At 39.4% G+C, this 12,399-nt stretch overlaps 1 protein-coding gene across 2 annotated transcripts in view; it reads left to right on the top strand.

The window, feature by feature from the left end:
- The first annotated feature begins 4,044 nt into the window (after window positions 1-4,044).
- The window catches only part of ARPP21 (cAMP regulated phosphoprotein 21), a 145,576-nt gene continuing 137,221 nt past the window's right edge, over window positions 4,045-12,399 (top strand). The window contains exon 1 of one of the 2 annotated variants that reach the window (XM_085304184.1): window positions 4,045-4,602. The gene's annotated coding sequence lies outside the window, so the exon portion shown is untranslated. The remainder of the gene's footprint in view (window positions 4,603-12,399) is intronic. The other variant, XM_085304175.1, reaches the window with a different exon arrangement.

Genomic DNA, 12,399 nt, shown 5'->3' with positions numbered 1-12,399 from the left:
TGGTCTATAAATACAAATTAAACAAAAGCCTATGGCAAGAAAAGACCATTTGCACACTGCCAACTCTGCAGGTTCATGTTCAAATTCCTGCTCATTTTCTTTTGAGAGTCACAGCTGAGCAGGGACTGCAGTTTCTGGTCTTAGGAGGGATCAGAAGACATTTTTTTTGTGGGGTGAGGAACTCCATACTGGAATATCCCTTTCAAGATATATAGATATGATACATCAAACACTTCGGGATTTCTAAAAGAAACTAAGAGGGGATTTGAAATGTCAAACACGAAGAAATGATGCTTTGCTTTTATTGGGGGAAAAAATGTCTTCCTCAGACCCTCTAGCAACAGATGATATTTTTAAAGGGTTGTTCATTGATCTTGCTCCAAATAGAGAGTCTTAGATTTTGGTGCCTGGTCTTAATCCTAACGAAGTCCATAGCGAAATTCTCACTGACTTCAGTGGGAAAAGCAAAAAAACTCAAATTCTTGTCAAAATTGAGCTACTAATGCAAGCTATAGACAATAGCTTATTTTTCCTTTAATTATGACGTTGTAGCTGGAATAAATATTTCAGCTGTTCCTTAAAAGTTTTTAAAATTAAAGTAATTTGGTTTTATTCACCYATTGTAAAATATCATTTTAAATAGAAGTGCAGTATTTTGAAGTACCTCTGCAAATTATGCATGATTAATCTGTTTGCAACATTTAGGACATAAAAATGGAAAAAGGGTTTAAAAAGAATTAAAAAATCCTAGGACTGATCTCTTCTTCAGAAGATAATGATAAAATACATCAACAATAGGTTATTATAGTGTAGTGCATTAATCTAAATCATTCCATAACTCCAAAATATATGCCAAATATATGCCATAACTCCAAAATATATGACTTTATATGCCAGCTTTGTTTCACTGAAAAATGACTGCAGGCAGAAGAAATGTGCAAGCAGTTATGCAACTTTTCATTAATGTATTAAGAGACACTGCATGCCTTCTCTTACAAGAATCTCTTGCAATTGCAGAACTGTAGGAATGCATGTTCCTCTAGAAATTGTATACTTCTAAACTGATCTTTTGTTTTGAGAGCCAAGCAATATTTCCTTATCTTTAAGTGAATTTAGGGAATATAGTTAGAAAGTCTGCTCACAGTGGTCAGTAATATAATCTGCTGTCATACTTCAAAAATATCTTGAGCTAAAATGTTTGGTGTTGCCTATCAGAATTTTGTGTATGTGAAGAGCATTTATATCTCACTGTTGTAGGGTGGTCCTACTGAGTATGGGCAATTTTCAAGACCAGAGTCCTAAAAAGCATGTGCTGCAGGTTGATTAGCTGCTTTATTCTAAAAAGGATTTGGAGAAGTAGGTCTTGTGTCTTTTTTTTTTTTTTTTTCCCAACTACTCTTGAGGTCAGGTTATACAACAGATAGGAAAATATAATCAGAGATCTGAAAAGTGTATGGCTGACTTACATGAGATTTACATGAATAGTTATCCTTGTACATGTTTACAAATCAGTACAGGCAGCAGCAAATTATTGCCATGGTTTCCCACCTCTTCGATATAGATTGTGACTTTTCCTTTGTGCAAAGGAAAGTCCTGAAAGGGGAAAGTAAGATACATATTCTGTTAGATTCATATATGACTGAGAAGATCTGAGATGACTTCTCAACAAAGGGATGCAATTTCATCTCTTTGTACATGCTGTGTTTGACACTGCTCGTCGTTCTGAGTTGAAACAGTAGCTAGCACAAGGATATCGGATTTTTTTTTTATAAGTATCTTCTTTATTATTCCTGTAGCTGGCATCTTTTAGCATTTGGTAAGTTGCCCCAAACACATCTTGCCACAAAGAGGAGACCAGAATGAACTGCCAGGACTACAGCGTGGATGATCTATTTACAGATCTGTCATATAGCTTCAGCGCTCTCCACTCTTAAGATGCTAAAGAATCCAAACTGTGAGAAAGAAGCTATGGACACGTAGCTCTTTTACATGTTCATTGAGTCTATTAACTGGGGTAAGGTTTTGAAACATTCACTCCCCTCGCCCCCTTTCCTACTTTACTGACAGGTGACTTGCAAACCGTCTGCTTAAGGAATGAGTAATCCTTTAATATCTTGATGCAGCCTGAGGTCTCTCCTCTCAGCTGGGTTGCCTGCTCAGCAGGGAAGGGGGGAGTGAATGGATGACAATGTGCAGGAGCAAGGTGAGGTCCTTTGTATTTCAGTGAACATTCAAAATAGTTTTGATAGCCATTTTGCAAAATGAGCTTTGGCCCACAGCAGCTGAAAAATCGCTTCAAAAGCAAAGAACTGATCCTGCCACAGTCATCAGCTCTAGCATGCTTCAGTGCAGTGCCATTCGTAGCCTTTCTGCCACTCTTCTTGCTTTGTGCTACAAGTTGCACCTCATAGTGTGCGGATATGTTAAATAATGAAATTAAAACTAGATGGAGCCTTATATGACTGAAATAGGAGTAAGCCACATCAGGAGGTGCGTTAGCACTATAGACTTTTGGTGTGCTTGGCTGAATGCCTCTGATCACTTGAGGCGTGCACCAAGAGTCTGCTAATGCACACCCTGTTGTGGTTCATTGCTTGCTATATTCTTACAGTCTGATTCCATTCAGTAGTCCGTGTTAAAAGCAGGTGTTCACTTTTAAGGGGAAATAGGAATTCCAGGGGCTTTAGGATAATACTTAATGAAGCAAATATCCCTCCCCCCCCAAACCTTCTGTATATTTGTCTACATTTGACTGGTACATTAGTTCCTCTACATTTGTAACCGTGGAATGCACTATTTTGCAACAAGGACTTTTTGAAAGTACATAATGAAAAGAGTGAATTTCTAACTGTATATTTTAAATGAGAATTGTCTGTTTGTGGGAGTTAGATTATTTGTATTGCCTTAGACAGAAATGATCACTATACTTCATATTACCTTGCCACTTTATACTTATTGACTGTTTATTTTTCATCTGTAGGATTAGTAATTGTAGACAGTACCAGACACTTCTGTCTCCTTTCAGGTTATTGTAGTACAGGGCATTGTACCAGATGCATGGTTATTCACAGTGCATGCATTTCCAGCAGCTGAATTGCTGGATCTGCTGTAAATGATCTATGGCAATTACATTTGGCACTGTACGGCTATAATTTTACTGCATATTAATAGCCACCTAGCAAAGAGGTAAATGCCCTTTTCTCAGCTGGGTGCAGAATGAATGTCTGGATGTATTCAGTTGAATAAAAACAAGGCTTGGATTTTTAAACAGATAGCAGGGGTTTTATGTATTGGAAATGTGTTTGGTGGCGAAACGTCTGTTTGCCTTGATGGTATGCAGCAAGGCTCCCGGAGAAGTATCATCAAGTCAGGTCCTCGATGGAGACGTGCTGGGGGAGGGAGAAGGGGATCATGTGCCCCATTTTAAGTAGCTCATCTGCTACCATCCAAAATCTGCTGCAGTATTCCTCCCCCCCCCCTTTCAGCACCACGGGTGATCAGTGCAGATGCTGTGAGATTTCACTAGGAAAAATAGTATTTAAAAACATCCTCCCCACACTGTCACTAAAATCGTCCCGCGGAATCAAGGGCACATTTTTTCCCTCCTCCCCCCCCCTTTTTTTTTTGGAGGGTGGTGGGGTGAGCAGGGGGTTATTAGAGAGTGGGTGAGAGCAAACAGCAAGAAATTGGAGGTGATTAATGAGCCTTTGCTTATTAGCGCTGTCCGGGTGCTTTGTCTCAGCTCCCGGCTGGGGAGGGGCAGACGGGGAGGGGGCTGGAAGGGGGCACCGTGAGCCACTGTGCAGGAAACCACACACGAACACACACGCACAGAGACAGACAGACACACACCTCGGTCGGGCAGCTCCGCGCCTCAGCGCGGCCGCGGAGGCAGCGGGCGGTGGGGCGGGGTGGGGCGGCGGGGAGCGCAATGGCGGCGCAGCCAACGGCTYCTGTGAGGCGGCCGTTGGCGCGGCCGAGTCAGCACGAGCCGGAGCGGCGGCGCTGAGCGCAGCGAGCGCGGAGCCGGCGAGGAGCGACGCGAAACGCGCCGCTGTCTGCGGTCCGAGGCGCACCACGCTGCGTGGGCGGGGAGAGAGAGAAAGGGAGAGGGAGAGACTCACAGACAGACAGTACAGCCGGGGAGCGCGGCAGATAAAGGACAGAGGACAGGCAGTGAGGGAGAGGAGCGAGAGGCAGAGGGGATCCAGTGAGGCACGGAGAGAGACCCAGGGAGAGAACAGGCAGCGCCAGAGGCAGGGCAGGCAACGGCAGCTCGGCGGCGGACGAGCGAGACGCGAGCGGAGCGGGCGGCGGAGCGGGGCGAGGCGAGGCGAGACGAGCCAGCCCGAGGCGGGAGGCGGCCAGCGGGTCAGGCGGCGCCGCGGCCACCGCGCCCGGCCACCGCGCCGCGGCGGATCTCCTCCCGCGGAGGAGGCGGAGGCGGAGGAAGAGACCATGTCTTTCAGGAAGACAAGCACTGTACTGTAACAGCAGCATATCTGCAGCAAAATAAACAAACCAGCCAACCAAAAATACCAAACAAACAAACAAATACCCAAACCACCAAGAAGCCGGGGGCAGATCCCGTTTTCAGGCAAGGTAAAAAAAAAAAAAAAAAAAAAGACAAAAACCAAAGCAGAATCTGTAGACATGTGTGGCGTGATGTTGTTGTTGCGATTTTTTTTTTATTTTCCTTGCAGCATGTGTTTTCTGTCATTTTGTTCGAGTCATTCGCCCCCATCCCCCTTCCTCCCCCTCCCCATGATCTTTTAATTTTTGAGGTCAGGGTGGCTTGAGTGTGTGAAGCGGAGGGACAGGGAAATAGGAGCTGTGCATGGAGCTGGGGGCTTGTTCTTATTACATGCGATGTGCAATTATTTATAGTAACTGCAGAATTCCGACTTTAAGATGCAGTATTTACCAGAGGAAAAAAAGGATAACGTTCATAGTCGGGGTGGGTCGGGGGGAACGGACGGGAAGATGATACTGGTGCTGAAATTGGATCCTTGCGCTGAATTCCTGAGCCGCGTTGTAGATGCCAAACCCAGGTATGCAATTAAAGACTGTTGTTGTTTCTTTACGTTGTCCGCAGCGTGTCTCGGAGGAGGATGTCGGTACGTTGAGAAAGTTTTACCTGCCACAGCGCTGGCTAAAGCTGAGGCGGAGGGGCGCTCGGGGCACCGCGCTGGCTGTTCAGCCCCTGGCGCAGCGCACGCGGCTCAGCGGTAACTGACGCGTTCACCTAAAATGGGCGCGGCGGCGGGTCGGGGCTGAGGTGAGGTGAGGCGAGGCGCGCGTCCGTGCCGCCTCCGCCGTGCCCAACGGTCAGAGCCGGTTTTCCAGGGGCCAGGGAAAGGTTTACTGCAGGGAAACGCCTCATAGGTGGTCGCGGGAGAGCTGCGGAAAGTCGCAGTCCTTCTAACAGTCGTTCTAGCGAAAATGAACCAAAAAGTGCTTAAAGAAAATACCGGTGATTTGTGAAAACTAATGAGGAATACGCTTTAAAAATACCCTTTACTCTGCTAGAAGAAAAGCAGCAGCCTGGGTTTGTTTGACTTGCATTATTCCGAAGTGTGGCAGTTTGAGGGTAAAAAATTTACTTGATGCTTCGTTAGTGTTTTTTTGTTTTGCTTTTTCGCATGCTGTGAAGGAGAATCGCAGTCCACGAGTTCCACGAGTTCTGTTATTTTCATGAAAAATAGTTCATTTTACTCTGCTCAGTGTAATTTTGCTGGTTTCTATGTGCGTTTCAACTGTTTTGTTTGTAGATACAACCCAGACGAGCTCATCCTGTGCGCCCATTGTGCAGTCTTGTTTAATTATATTATTATTATTATTATTTTTTGCATTCATTTGCTGTTTTGACTAGCGGAAATACGCTCAAATTTCAGGTGCATTTCTCTGTGCTAGGTGTGTCTCTGCGCCCCTGCTCTGTCTCCTCTGTCTGCGCACTTCCAGGTGTGTGCAGTTTTGTGTAAATTCATCCCGGTGTTGCTGTTGTTGCTTGACACCCTGCAAACGTGCTGAGAAATGGAAGAGAGCCATTAAATAGTAATGCAGTGTTTCGCTGATCACCTGTTTGACTTGTCTACCATTGCGCTTATCTGGATGCATGCGTGGTTTGTGTACTTCCTAACCGTCTCCAAAATGGCATATGTAAATTTTAGCCACGTACAAAGAATTGAAGTTGAGSGTTATGGGGGGAGGGGGGAAACACTTTAAACTGACCTGCAACTTTTCAGTCGCGTAACTTAACTGCACATTGATTTTTGTTTTAGCAGTCTTCGTCACGGATTGAGGCAAGTTTGTGTGCACTGTTAGATTTACAGATTACTAATCTCGCAGTGACTTTGCCTCTCAGTTCCCAGCTGAGCATGGGTACCTTGAGAGCTGTGGTATTAGCCCTGTCAGAGCATGCTCCGGTTGGGAGCTCGGGTGTGTTCTATTTTTAATACTATTTAATGAAGATGCTTCTCACTCTGCAATATATGAAGCATAATGGAAGAGCAGAGCGATGATTGGTTATGGATACTGGAAAAGGAAAAATGCAAAGGTAAAAGCGGAAATCCCTCAAATATTTATGAGATTAATGAATGAAATTTGAGTTGTGCAGAAGACTGGTTGATCAACTGGGTTTGAGTCAAACTGTTTTGTGCTGTGTAAAATGATTTTATTTAAATTTCTTTTAAAAGTTGCATGAAACAAACTGTAGATAGAAAATGATTGGTTTYGTGCTGTTGATAAATCTGGTTGTATTTAGATATATTTAAGTTTAAGAATATCCCATTTTAATTTTTTTATCATTGAAATGTCTTACAGTGGAGTAGCATTAATTTAAGAAATATTTTTAAAATCTTTTTCTTTTCTGTCTTTTGAATTTCCTGGTAACTGGTTTTAGCAGGGATCAGAGTTTTATTCCTTGCAGTTAAAAGTTAATTTAGTTGATACCACAGATCATTGTTGCATGTAATGTTTGCAGAATGCAAGCAGCTGTAAACCTCTGTGATATATTGTGTAAAAGAGAATACCTGTAGATTAAGTACAGTGTACAGCATTATGCAAGATGTATGTAGATATGTTTGAAAAAATGTTTCTTTAAATCCATAAATCTGCAACTGGAAATATATTTATTGACTATTTACAGCAGTTCATGCACTCAGAATCATATAAAGAATCTTGCCTCGGTTAAAGATGTCATGTATATATATATATATATATAATATATATATATATATATATGGAGAGAGAGAGAGAGAGAAAATACAGTTGTTATATATGAGAGAGAAAATACAGTTGTATTTTTATATATGCAACAACTGTATTTTCTCTCTACTGTCTACAGTATTATAAGATAGTGCTCTAAGAAAATTTTAAGTACACATTCTGCAGACCCTTTTTCAGGCAATTAGTTCTTCCTTTATCTATATGTTAATRTTACTGACTACCTGAGTTTTAAATCTGCAAGTGAGAGTTGCTCAGATGAGTATTTACTGTGTCGTATCCTTGGAGGAAAAATTATGTAAGATACAAAGAGCATAATGAAAGTTTTAAAACAGGTATAATGATAGAGAGAGACCTCAGAACAGTGCAACAGTCACTTTGAAACTTTTTCCTGCTAAAGTAAAATTGAGGGCAAGTTTTATCTTCCTTGATTGCACTTCTTTTCCTGTGGGCATTACTCAGTTATTTGCATGATTGCAGCARGCTGGACTTGGCCTAATAAATCAGTATTATTAAATAGAATTTCTGGGAGTACCTAAAAGAAACGGAAGAAGTTTTAAAATCACTACTTTCTTGGCTTCCTCCCAGGCTATGATTTTAATAACTAACTTAAACTTACCGTTAATGATAATAAAAACTGCATTGATTCTAAGATGGCTTACAGTCTTTCTTTCCTCCCTTAGACATCACTCTCACTACAGTCAATGGGAGCTTTGAATTTGGAAGTGTATWCTGGGTTTGGTTCAATGGTTACATCAATGCTAAAGAAAGACATGAGAAAAAGTCTTCRGCACTTGTAAATCGGTGTTCTTCATTGGTTTTAGAGACAGTATAGGTTTATACCAGCTGATCATATGCCCATCTGCTGGGAACATACAAGATCCTTAACTTGCTTGGAGTAGTGCTGTCAATTTGGATGGCATTAATTCCAGAGCAGGAAAATGATTTTGGCAAATTAGCAGATCTTTGTTTATAGAGACTACTCACAAATGAATGTCTTGATCCAGTGACTGCTCCTAGCTCTATCTATTGGTTCTGTTGTAAAGAGAATTTGTAACATATATGATTATTTAAAGGGAATACAATTCATATGAAGTAATCTATTTTTGAAAATACTCTTAAAGATTGGCCAGTTGAGAAGTAATGTAACTGCCACACAATAAACTTGCAAAATCCATTTGTCCCCTGCTCATTCATTTATTACATTTGAAGTTCTGTATGAAAATTCTCAGCTGGTAGTAAATCAAACAAACAGGTCACTTATTCTAGAAGACTGAAACATATATCAAACAAATAACGAATATATGGCAAAGATTGTGTATGTTCCAGTGGAAAGCATTTGATTCTGAAGACTTTGAAGTACTGTATATGAATGTCTTTGTATATGGTAACATGCATTTCTAGGGCACTTCATGTTCTAAGGTGTTTTACAAAGACTAATGACAAACTGCAATCCAGGTAAGTAGAATTTTCCCCATTTTAAGGCTGGGTAGATTGAGTTGCAGAGAAAGTATGCAAACCATGTGAGGTCACATATCTAGTTCTTGACAGCCTGCAAATGAGAGGTATTAGCTATTCCCATATCCAATCTTACGCTTTTACTCATAGATGATAAGGCTGTCTGATTGATCACTATTGTTGTTGTTATTTTCCTAATTTTGCAACTTCACATGTGAAATGATGACTTTCAGAAACATGTARATATAAATGAAATTAAAATGTCTTTTATAGCTATTAAAGAAGTTACATTTTTACATAATGCCCTTTTAGGTAGGAAGTACCTTTAATACAACTGAAAGAAATGAATAACTGTTAGTCTGGATTTCTTTTGGAAATATATTTAATATGCCTATAAAATCATGYAGACATACATGTTACTGTTCATGAACAGGATATATTTTTGTTTGATTCTTTCTTGGAGGCTTAAACTCCATCATACCAATTGCCACTGTGATTTCTGTGTGTATGCCAGTGTGTGCGTGCACGCAGTTTACTAGAAGAATGAAGAAGACAGAATATTATAAAACTATAATACCTATTTATCAAGAAGTGAGTCTTAATAAAGAACCTTTGTAATTAGTTCTTGCCAAATATATATCTTCATTTGTCAGTGGAGTTATAAACCACTTAGTTACAGGATTTAACAGTTAAAACTGCTCATCATTTCTTTGGATTTCTGAAGTAACTCCAGTTGAAGACTCTGCGTTATAGCATATGGTAGTTATGCAATAGGTAAACTTGCCAGTGCCTTGCAAATGACCATATGTAAGAATAGTACTCTCTGTAGAGTCTTGCACATTCTTCCTTAGCTTATCCTCCTTTTATAAGAATACATTAAGAATCTATACTAATACTTAACATTTGGCATATGCATTGGCATACACATAGTTATAACTTGCATTCATTTGAGGGGAAAAGTGTTGGAGTTTTTAGTATTGCTTTTACAGAAAACAAAAGATTTTCATACTGCTGCCCTAACRCGATTGACCTCTTCCACCTGTTAATAACATTGCCATCATACACTGCCACTTATGTTACCATTAATGCAGTTTGCAGGCTTTCTGGTAACCCATCATCAGTACACTTTTTTTTTTTCATGTTTCCTTGAGAAGAGGAGTTGCTGAAAAGGTCTCCTTTCATTAAAATGTATCGTTTTTTAATCATATATTTAAACCATGCTAGATCATTTTGGATACCTAAATAAATAATACGTTGGTATATGAGAATGTCATATCGTGTKGCCTTTTTGCCTACGACTAATTACACTTTTACTGAGAGGAAGAGGAGAAGTACAGAGAAACCTGGAATAAACAAAATACCCTTTAGGAACTTCYTCCCGTAAAATACGTTACTTCAAGTAATTGCTGCTGTAATAAACACCGTTAAAATTTTAAGACAACCCACCAGCATACTTTTTTTTTTTCCCCTTTTTGTGCTGGAGAAGCTATGAAGTGTGAGTGTGTGATAATGTTATACAATATGACTTAGCTGAAATGCAGAAGACATAGGCAGGCAGTGACAGCTGGGAATTTGGAGTTTATGATTTGGATATCTAATAACTGGTTTTGAAACATGGGATTCTAGAGTATTTGCTGGTCACTGTTGTTGCTGCAGTGACTATTTAAGACTGTTCTCAGGMAAGCTTGTTCTCACAGCATATGTTGAACTATGTAATGTGGGAAGTGCATTTTTATAAGTGAAACAAAATGTTGTCTAAAGAGAAGCCAGAACACTTTTGTGCTTTTTTTTTTCCCTCCAAACAAGRTGTCTACTCCTGATCTTTCAGGCCAGAAGTCACAGTTAACAAAATGAGAACAACAAGAGAGAGAAGTCCTATGAAAAGTATTCTTGTATTTTGAATGCTTTCTAGTGTATTTCTCATTTAGTCTTGGACAATACTATGATTTATTTATGAGCTGTTTATACAGCAGCTAWGCTAAAATTCTAGAAGTTTAGTAACATCTTGCAGCTGACCAAGCTGTCTCTTCGTAAATCAGATTTTTTAAAGCTTTTGGATAAAAGGAAGGCTTAAATGGTCAGTAGGGGAGTGTCCAAAAATAATCAACAATAAAAAACCAGCACTCATTTCCTCCAGCTAAATACTAGTGTTTGTTTTTAATCTCTCCAAGTATTTTTGCTTTCTGTCTGCAGTCTACATTAAATCAGAAAAATCAGATATACTAATTCAACTAATTTCAGAATTCTGTTTCATCCCAATTTTAATGTTCACACAGCAATGATTTTTATTGGTTCATAAAGTCAGCTGAGCCAGGTTTATAGTCTAAGGATTTAAATCCATGATCAAAAGCATTCTTGAATATCTAATAATTTTGTCACTAATTAATTTTGATATTGCAGTGTTGGTATTTTTATTTTATTGGCCTCATGAGTTGAAGTCTCCATGTGTATCCAATACAGAAAGCATTTTGTAAATGTTCATCATGTCCGTAAACAGAGTCAAATTGTGGTGCTTTGCAGGGAGTACAGGCCTCCAGATTTTGGTGATTTGACGAGCTTTTCATGGTGTAGTACTTTATTTATCRTGAAGAAAGTTATTGCAATTTGCTCTTGAGTAAAGAGGGATGGCAAGGCTTTTTTAATAAAAGAAGCTAATGTAGATAAATAATGCAGTAATTAGAAGCATATTATAAATACAGTTAAATAGTTGTGCAACTGAACGTTTCATTTTAATTGTTATCTAAGTACTTTTAATCATTGATTTCATTGAGTTCAGTGGGAAATTTTACTGGGGAACAGACATCGATGTTGGTGCTGTCATGTGAAATAGATCCAGCATAGTGCACTGCTCTGTAGTACTTTCTTTGTGTTCTTCAGCTGTCTGTGCCATTGAACTTCATTAGAAATGGTTTGCCCTTGGTTGTACAAAAGTAAATATTGAGTTGTTGTGGCTCTAACTAAAGTTTATGTTTTTTTTCTATCGTCAAGTGACTATTCCATTTCTAAATCTGTTGCCATCGGCATAACATTTAGAATCATTGCAGCTGGCTTGCTCAATGTATTATAAAGTATTTGTYGTGGAGCCAGATCTGTTTATGATGCCGTGAAAGCTTTAGGAGAAACGCATCAAATAAATTGGTCTGTGGTAAGGGCTGACTACAGATTTTAGTGCAAGCTCGGGAAATGCCTGATAGCTTTATAATTTGAGTACTTTATAAGCCTTGAAATCTAAAGTAAGGAGGTCTGACTTTCATGCTTTGGGGTTTTGTTCATTTTAGAAAAATTCGGAGCTTGCTTCTACCTGAAAAGAAAATTGCAAAAATAGATCTCAAAAGAAAGCATAATGAGTAACTTTAGGCATTTTAAAGTGCCTTATTTCAAAACACCTACACCATGAGGGAAATAATAGCAAAACCATTTCTAATTCAGATGTGATTTTGGGGAAAGCTTTAATTCATAGAAAACAAGTTTAACTAAATTGGAAAATGCACTATATTTACTAGCTTTATATATATATCAGTATTCTTTTTCACTAGAATATAGAAGTCTATTCTACATAAAAGCAACAATATGGAGTGCTGTCTAGTAACAATAACTGTGGCAAACAGCCTAAAAATCTTGTTATATACCAAAAGGACAACCAATTATTATTGATGGGTAATACAAGTTTTATAATCTGTGTAGTGATAAAAATGTCATCATTTGGAAAAAGAAAAA

Source organism: Rhea americana, unplaced genomic scaffold, assembly GCF_003343005.1.
Source record: "Rhea americana isolate MKP2758 unplaced genomic scaffold, rheAme1 scaffold_100, whole genome shotgun sequence".
Taxonomy (NCBI): Eukaryota; Metazoa; Chordata; class Aves; order Rheiformes; family Rheidae; genus Rhea; species Rhea americana.
Note: the sequence above shows the minus strand (reverse complement) of the source record. Positions and strands in the feature narration are given on the sequence as shown.